The sequence below is a fragment of the Pteropus vampyrus genome, unplaced genomic scaffold (genome assembly GCF_000151845.1).
Source record: "Pteropus vampyrus isolate Shadow unplaced genomic scaffold, Pvam_2.0 Scaffold439, whole genome shotgun sequence".
Taxonomy (NCBI): Eukaryota; Metazoa; Chordata; class Mammalia; order Chiroptera; family Pteropodidae; genus Pteropus; species Pteropus vampyrus.
The window spans coordinates 170,938-178,197 of record NW_011889220.1 but is presented as its reverse complement, the minus strand read 5'-3'; the positions used below and the strand labels follow the sequence as shown (position 1 = coordinate 178,197).

General features: G+C 50.4%; 1 pseudogene; it reads left to right on the top strand.

Annotated features, from left to right (window-relative positions):
* The first annotated feature begins 4,269 nt into the window (after window positions 1-4,269).
* Window positions 4,270-4,388, top strand: LOC111732297 (annotated as a pseudogene).
* The last annotated feature ends 2,872 nt before the right edge of the window (window positions 4,389-7,260 follow it).

Sequence of the window (7,260 nt, the reverse complement as noted above, 5' to 3'; positions counted from 1 at the left end):
AACATTACAGCCTCCCCCCAAATTATATGAAGATCTTTTACTCATAGCCACTCTTTCGTGAACTCGGAATTGTGTCTTTTCTCAGGTATTTTAATGAAATTAGTAATTGAGAGCAGTAATTGAAATTACCACAATTTCATCTGTTTGCAGACAGTTGGGATGGGACATTACACTGAATTTTAGAGGCGGCCTTCATTGAAACCAGCGTCTTGTATAAATTCTGCCCCTGTACAAAGTCGAAGCAGCAAATGTATACATTTAGTAAAACTGTTTCTTTTTCATAAAGCCCGCAGGATGTGATGGTTCCCCAGAGCTGTCATCGTTGGACACGAGCAAAGTCACGTGTCTGGGACATTCTAAGTAATCATCTTCACTTTGTCAACGTAGAATGTTTCTACCTGTTTCTGATATAGACCTGAAATCAGGAATGCAGATTTGGGGGCCGCCGGCATGAGACCCAGATGTCCTGAGCGAGACACTCTGCGTGGGCCCCGCAATCTGTGTACAGTGAGACCCCCCAAGTGATTCCGATGCATGCTGGAGTTTGGGGACCACCGCATCCATCCCCCCAAAATTATTTTGGTACCCGGGCACAATCGACTTTAAAGATTCTATTGCTGTCCACTCGATATGCAGCTGTGACTGCAGAAAGGAGAGGAGAGCCTGCCGGAGAGGACAGTGTCACAGCTGCTGTGACCTTCCTTCTGAGCCTGACGAGGCCGCCTGGTCCACCTGCCACCCTGGTCCTCAGGCTCCGTCAGCTCAACCACGCATCCTGCTTCCTCGTCGTCCACCGCAACAAGGAGCGATGGTCTCGAGGCCTCGACCCGCAGGCAAGACACACACCTACGAACCCCAGGGGCGACTCATGACATAACGCCTTCGCATGTATGTGTTATTTAATCTTCCGGATTAAAATATGATGATTATCAGAGTAATATTATACAGAAGGGCAATTTTGTCACGGCTGGTAACACATCCGTGTGGACGGATTTTGCCACTGGGGTCCGTGGACCCAGGGCATCGGTTCTGCTAAATCGGAAGTTCTGCGGGAGGGGCCAGCAGCCCGGTTTAACAAGCCCCGCGGGTGATTTTCATGGCAAGTTTGAGAACCACTGGAATTGGGTACTGCACGTTATTCAAAAGGTCCGAAGGTCCCAATTTTAAATGGGGGAGAACGTCATTCATAAGCTCCAACAGCCAGAACAACACTGTCAAATTAATTTAGTTTGAACCGAAGAAAACGCCACCTTCCAGCAAAATCAGCTACGGGTGAAGTGTGGCCTCTGAGGCTTCAACCCAGCCATTGACTGCTTTCTCGTTATGGGTTTTGGAAAAGTTTCCCACCCGTTATTCCAAGAGGTTGTGTTGGCGTAAGGTGACGGACGGTACTTGACGGGGGCTCGTGTGCCCTGATCTGTGATCTGTCATCTCGCTCAGCACGTGTTCTTGGCGACACGCAGACATCCCTTGCTGCACAGTGTCACGTCTCCCTTACCCCGTGTCTCTACCTCATCTCTCTCCTGTTTCAGCAACAGCGATATAATAACGTAACTCTCGCTTCTTCCTCCCTGACTCAGCCACGGGCACAGTTAAGCTCGGATGTGTAATTACCTGCTAATTTCTATCCCCGACTGCAGGCCAGAGCCATTGAAATGCAGAGGAGAGAAAAACACGGATCAGTTCTGCAGACCGGGCTCCACACCCAGCCCTCTGGCTGCTGCGACTGCACCCTGACCTCCAGGATGTGCCACTCAGTGGGGCCAGGAAGAGGCCCTGTGCCCGGTGACATGCCGGGTCCCACCCCCGCCCAGCTCCGGGAGTGGCTTAGCGTGCGGACGCATCATCCCCACCTGTTGGGCAGCTTCGCCCTGGCCCTATTCATTTCACCCCTCCGAGAATACCGTGTCTCTCTTCTCCTGGGGAGCCCCCTTCCCAAAGCTAGCCTCCTTAATCCCCACCTGGACGCAGGTGGTGGGCTCCCCTGGGAACCACGGACAGCTATAAAAGGCAAGCTGTCTGGGAGGACCCCCGCTGGCCCTCCAGATCGCCGGCGACAGAGCTGAACTCCATCTACAGGGTGGAAGGGCTTTAGGTTCATACAGACCCTGGAGAGGTGGCAGGGTGCAGACGTGAGCTTGAGCGTCGGACGAACCTGAGTCCAAATCCTGTATACACTCTCTTTGGAGCGCACCGAATTCGGTTAAGCCACTTGTCACCATATTCTTAAAACTAAACCGCGATGTAAGGAGGTCAGTCTCGCAGGTCTGTAGAGATACTAAATTAGTTTAATTTTTGTCACACTCACATCACATGGCTGACAGTCAACAATTGACAGATATTACTGGAAATACCTAGATTAAACACTTTCTGCACTGGCGATGCTCAGAGCCGGTGCCGTGGGAGCGCGGTTTCTCCCAAAGCGAGTGACCAGCATCCTGTCCCTTTCACCACCCCTCCCTTCGACTCCCGGATCTGCCATGTGTTCGACGTCTTAGATTCTGGCACGATTTTATTCCTGGGGTCATATTAAGTCCCTAACACAAATCCAAAACTCCAAGAACTCCTGACTGCCCGTGAGTCGATGGCTCCACTTTGAGCAATGCATGAGGCCAGACGTCAACCCCGTGGCCACCCTGCAGACCTGTCACTTGCCACAAAGCCCTCCTTTGAAGACACTGGCTTCACATAGTTGGATCCTTGCTTGGAACAGACACGATAGTGGATTAACCAAGCTCACGGAAGGGGGCTTGAATTTCAAACGTGCAAAGCAGAAGCACGGCGGGGGTGGACCTTGCCTTCCCTCCGCTCATCAGGCGGCCGGCGGCGTGATTCTGGGCTCCAGCAGAGGGCAGGCTTAGTCTTTGAGTTCCCGAAGTATTCTAGCCACACCAGGAAGGCACTTTCTGCTGAAAACTGTTCCCTGTCACTCACTGCTCACCTCTCCCCAAAAGCCACGCCAGCATTAATCGTGCTGGTCACTAAATTACTGGTCGTTAAAAATCATAGGAAGGAGACTGACAAGGAACAACACAGAAATAAATTCTGTTTTCTTCCATTAGCTCACCTCTGGACTCACTAACGTTATGCCTATTTACAGCCCGCTGTCTGCCTGCACAGCAAGAACTGGGGGGCCCTTCATGTCACTGTAGCCGACAGAAGGGCGTTCACGTGTACTGATTTTTCCTGCTTCCTCTGGCTCCCAATACCGTCACCCAATGGGGTACCAGGTGCTGGCATCGTTAGCAGAGCACATGCTCACACTTCCTGAAGGATGAGAATAGAAATGTGCCACCTTCGCTTACCTAAATCACCAAAACAGAAATTCAGCACTAAATGGAGCTACTTAACTCGCTGGGTTTAACGTCCGTTTGCCACGCCATCCCTCTCGTAGGCAACGATGCGCCCTGTCTCCTCGGCCCGGCTGTTTCTTTATTCAACAGGCAAAAGGACCAAAGTGTGATTAAAATGCCGAAGTTTCAATAAATACCACTTGCTAAAGGGTCACTCTAAAAATGGCCATCGATATTGTCGAACCTCAGTTTCCTCGACTGACAAATGGAGGTAAAAATGCCCTTTCCGGCCAATGCATAAAACTGTCTGAAGAATCGGACAAGATAATAATCCTTGTGAAATGCCATGGAGACCAAAGGTGACGTGTTACCCACAGAAACCCCTCATGAGAAACATACTTTGGGGCCTTTATTTTATAGCTTAATCGATTATTCTTAAGAATAACCAAGTAAAGGGGATATTCTCGTCCTCCTTTTACACAGGAAGAAACCGTGACTTGGGAAATGTTGGTCCGTAAAACCGATGCCCAGAGAGGTGAGCATCTCGCTCAAGATACGCAGCATCATCGCTGCTCTTGCCATAGAGAGAAATTAATTTGCCACGATTTTCCTCAACGTCCTTTTACTATTTCTGAGGAGATGGGATATATTCACACTATTAGCCAATAAACTAAGAGCTTAAAATACAAAGCAAAGGTACAATCGAGATCTTGGGACCGCGTGTGCCCAAACTCCCGTCTGCGTGAAACACCTGCCCCGCTTCTCGAGGACTCGATGGTGGATCACACCACGTTCTGAGGAGCACTGGTCACACTGGGTGGGGAGCACCGGTCACACTGAGTGGGGAGCACCGGTCAGACTGGGCGGGGAGCACTGGTCACACTGGGTGGGGAGCACTGGTCACACTGGGTGGGGAGCACCTGCGCCTGGAAGCTGTCAAAACGGGCTCCATTGTCCAGGTTCAAGGTTGCATATGGCCTATGGCCACGCCACCCTGAACAAGCCCGATCCCATCTGATCCCGGAAGCTAAGCAGGGTCGGGCCTGGTTAGTCCTTGGATGGGAGGCCACCTAGGAAGACCAGATGCTGTAGGCGTAAAAAATAAAAAATAAGGGTTTGTAAGCTGACAAGGTCCTTGCGATCTGTGAGGTCAGCCAAGGGTTGCCTCGCCTAAAAGAAAAAAAAAAAAAACGTCGCATGCAAAGAATGCTCCGAGCAATTCGTCACTATATTTTGATTTGCCGGGTCCCTGCCCCCTTCTCCACATGGCACTGCAGTCCAGGGGGACGAGGCACGGTGACACGGGAAGAGGGGCCATCGGAGCCCAGTTCAGAGCCTGCCAGGTACGCCTCGTCCCAGCGGCGATGTCCATTCTCCCACTGGTGTGTGCTCAGTGCCTCGACCACTGATGTCACACAGCGCGTGTCCAACGCAGCGTTCTGCAGAATGAATGGGGAGACGTGAATGCGGACAGAACCCCGGAGATAGTCAAACATCTCAGGAGGGAGGAAGTGGGGGAGGGCACTGGCAGGAAGGGAAACGAACAAGTCAGGCGCTGGGCAGGACCCCTCGGGTCCCTGGGGTGGCTTCTCACCTTCGCCGAGAATTCCATGCAGCAAAGCAAACACCACGGCGTTTGCAAGTTAGATCTGTGCACTTAATTTGTCAAGGAAATCTGACTTGTCCCCTTAGTGGAGGGGCTGAGTGGGCTTCGAGGAGGAGGGCCGGTACCGGACCAAAGTGGAAGGAGGCTGACCGCAGAGGCGACGGATTTGGGTGAGAGCACTAAGAATTACGAGATTCAGCAGCAGTACGAGAGGCCCGCTCGGAATATCCCATTTTCAAAAACCTTTGAAAAGGCACTTGAAGGAAGCTTTGCGAACGACCAGAAAAAATCTCGTGTCGAACAGAGGTTTTTAACTCAGGGCCACTAAGATTGTGGTAAGCCGCTCAGAAATCCCGATGTGATTTAAGTTACACATAAAGGAAAATTTTTTTGAACTGGTAAGAGGGAAGAAAACTAGGTAACCCACAAAGGAACACGATAATTTATAGTTTGTTACTAGGAAATATTTCTGGCTGGGATCTCACAAACGCGCTTTTTGTTCAATCGGCTACCTGCAGACAAACGAGTAGAAAACATTATTCTCTGTCCACCGTGGTAGGTAGTTGAATCGTCTCCATCGTACTAGGCGTCTGTACACAGATTTTGTGTCTGGGACACTTTCTGGCAAACGAGAAAGCGATCTGCATGGCACCCCGCAGTTAGCCTGCAATGCATTTGGGAGGAAACCCTAGGACTCCTGATTACATTCCAATCATTATTCCACCGTTAGAGGCAGCTACGGGTCCGAGCGCCCTCTGTAACTAACGTATGACCATTTTAAGTTCTTGTGCTTTCTTTCATGGCTTATCTATTTCTTGAGAATAAAATAAATATTCAGTTTCCCTCTGGCTTTTATGATCACGTCCTCATATTTTTCTATAATTTCATGTTAAATGTGAATCTTACGGGCAGTTCTTGGTCTTATGTCATCTGTCCCATTTTGTGGGCCAGTGCAGTTGGAAAACAGGTGTCCTCTTAAAATTCTTGGACATACTTTCGTTTCTTTGATTACTTTTCATATTCTGTTTTCCTTGTCCTCTCTCTCTGTGAAGCATGAAATATTTCAGACAAGCACAAAAGCCCTCATGAGCCATCCATCCCCTCCCCCACCCCAGGTAAGGAGCGAAGCGTGGGTCTCCCGCCTCCCTGTCAATAACTGCATTTTTCCTCCCTACCCGACCCCCCGCCAGAGCCCGGGCCCACTCTACACCTGGTGTTCACTACGCCACATGTTTTAGAAATTGCTTAAGCGACCTTAATTCGCGTCTGGCTAGGTAAGAGGGTATCACGCTTTTACACTTTGTAATGACACCACCCAGTGTGGACCTTACAACTCGATTCACAGCCAGCTCAGTATTTGTGAGGTTCATCCACATTGATATATGCGGCTTTCCCTCTGCACCGAAGAGCATTGTACTGCATGATTCTACAATGTATTTATTCCTCTACTAATGTACTTAAAATTTGTTCCCCAATCTCTACTTTTAAGCAATGCCGCAATCAACACTTTTTTCATAGACCACCGTTTTGGCTCCTGGAATCGGTCTTTCCAGAACCATGTGAGGAATTTGGACGGAAATAATATTAACCAGATCGACGGAGGCCTATTAAAACTTCCTCGGATGGGGACACAGGTAGCGTGTTTCAAGGATCTGCTTTGCTCCCTGGTCCGGTTTTAAAAAGGTGAGCGTCACCCCAGGAAGAATTGAAGCGGCCGGAAAAGTCAGATTGAATTAGGGGAGGGGATCGGGGTAAAGCAAACAGTTTCCTTCGGGAAGACAAATAGAACCGATCTAATAGTTGTTCTTTTTATGAGCATTCTGCCGAGTGGAGAAAAGTATGTACACAGAGAAGGAAAAACAGGGTCCTCAGGGAGCCCCGCGGACACGAGGAGGGATCGGTGGAGGGGGGGGTGTCTGCACAGAGCTGCGCGTTTGGGGCGGGAAAGCCGCCACGCGTGGCTCTGTGTCTGATCGCTCTGTGATCGTGGCTGCCCCGAGGTCACCTACGTCCTGTAGTCGGCACGCTCACGCAAAACACAGCGACGGCCAGAGACAGAGCAGAACCCAGGCCGGCGATGCCACAAACCATCCTCATCCGTGAGAGTCAAGAGTTCGCGTGGAGAGTCTCAGGCTGGGCCTGGGGCTGGGAGGGCGGCCCATCCAAACGCAGGGTTCTGCGGCGTCGAAATGGCATTGCAATTTTCTTTAAAAAATTTAAAAACCCATGAAATTTACATAACAGCTGTGTGCCTTTAAGGGCAGAGCGCCGCTATCTACTACACCTGGGAAACCGATTTGGCTCAGAAACCTCAAAGGTTTCTCTGACTTCGAACACGCTCCGCCTCCGTGGCCCCCTTCC